The sequence below is a fragment of the Equus asinus genome, unplaced genomic scaffold, assembly GCF_041296235.1.
Source record: "Equus asinus isolate D_3611 breed Donkey unplaced genomic scaffold, EquAss-T2T_v2 contig_143, whole genome shotgun sequence".
NCBI classification, from domain to species: domain Eukaryota; kingdom Metazoa; phylum Chordata; class Mammalia; order Perissodactyla; family Equidae; genus Equus; species Equus asinus.
Window position 1 is genome coordinate 12,501 of NW_027224787.1, and position 1,514 is coordinate 14,014.

At 80.8% G+C, this 1,514-nt stretch overlaps 1 non-coding gene across 1 annotated transcript; it reads right to left on the bottom strand.

Annotated features, from left to right (window-relative positions):
* Positions 1-974: 974 nt before the first annotated feature.
* LOC139043062 (5.8S ribosomal RNA) lies at positions 975-1,127 on the bottom strand. The gene has a single exon (XR_011500139.1). It is a non-coding gene; the product is annotated as a 5.8S ribosomal RNA (ribosomal RNA).
* Positions 1,128-1,514: the final 387 nt, after the last annotated feature.

Consider the following 1,514-nt stretch of genomic DNA (forward strand, 5'->3'; position numbering starts at 1 on the left):
GCGGAGAGACGCGGGCGGGCGGACGGGGGCACGAGCCGGCGGCACGGGCGAGGGGCCCCGCCGGGGAGGAGGGGGGCGGAGCGGGACGCCGCCACGCGCACGGCGGACGCGTCGCGGCGACGCGTGGGAGGAGAGGGCGGAGGGGCGGCGGCGGGCGCGGCGGGGCCGGCGGTCGCCCCCGACCGCCGACCTTACCCGCGCGCGTCCCACCGCCTCCCGACACCCGCCCCTCCGCCGCGAGCCGCCACGGCCCGTCGGGCGGCGGACGCGGCGCCCGCCCGCCCGCCCGCCCGGGGCTCGGGGCACACGGCGCGGCGCGGCCGCGACCCAGGGGAGGGCGCGCGGCGGCGGACGACGCCGCGGCGTCCCGCGGGTCACCGCCGGGGCACGCGTCCCCGGGGCGCGGCCCCGCGCACGCGACTCGGCCTCGGCGCGAGCCACCCCGACGGGGCGAGGCCGGGGAGGGGTCACGGTCCGGGACCCGGGCGCGCCGGGGACCGGCGAGGGGCCGGCCGGACGCACCGGGACGGACCGCCGACGGGGGCGAGCGGCGACCGGACAGGCGGCCCGGACGCGGGCCCCCCGAACCCGGCGGCCCCGACCGCGCGCCGCGGGACCCGTCTCGTCCCCGCCCCGGCCACCCCGAGGCCGCGTGCGGCGCGAGGGAGCCCCCGAAGGCACCGTGGCGGCCACGGGCACCTCGGCGCGAGCTCTCGCGTCTGTCTCTCCCTCGACTCGCGGGCGGCGGCCCCCACCCCGGGACCCCGCGCGGCGCCGCCGCCGCCGACCCCCACGCGCCTCCGACGACCGGGCGCCGGGGCGCGTGGGAGGAGGGGCGGGCGTGCGGGGCGGAGGAGGGGCACCGCGTCTGCACTTAGGGGGACGGAGGGCCCGGGGCGGGCCCTGCGAGAGACCCCCAGCCGCGCACCCCGGGGCAGGCGACACCCACACCCCGGGGGCGATTGATCGTCAAGCGACGCTCAGACAGGCGTAGCCCCGGGAGGAACCCGGGGCCGCAAGTGCGTTCGAAGTGTCGATGATCAATGTGTCCTGCAATTCACATTAATTCTCGCAGCTAGCTGCGTTCTTCATCGACGCACGAGCCGAGTGATCCACCGCTAAGAGTCGTACGAGTTTGAACGGCGGGGTCCCCCCGCAGGGCGGAGGAAGAGCCCGCCCCTGGCACGGCACATACCCGGAGGGTGCCTCCGGCCGGCCAGAAAGGCACAACGAGACCAGACTCCGTGAGGCCGGAAGGTTGGACGACGGGGCGTCCGGCACGGGCCCCGCGGGGCCGTGCTCGGACACCCCACAGGCGCCCGGGGGCTCCCGCCTCGCCCGAGGACGCGGGGGCGCGCACACGCCCGCGCGCGCACGCGACGACACGACGGCCGCCGGGGACGCCCCCTCCCGACGGCCGCCGCGACGGCGGCGCGGCGCGGCACGGCGCGGCGCCCCGGCCCGGCGAGGCGGAGTCTGGGGGAGAAGGGCCAGGCCTCCCGACTCCCCGCGGG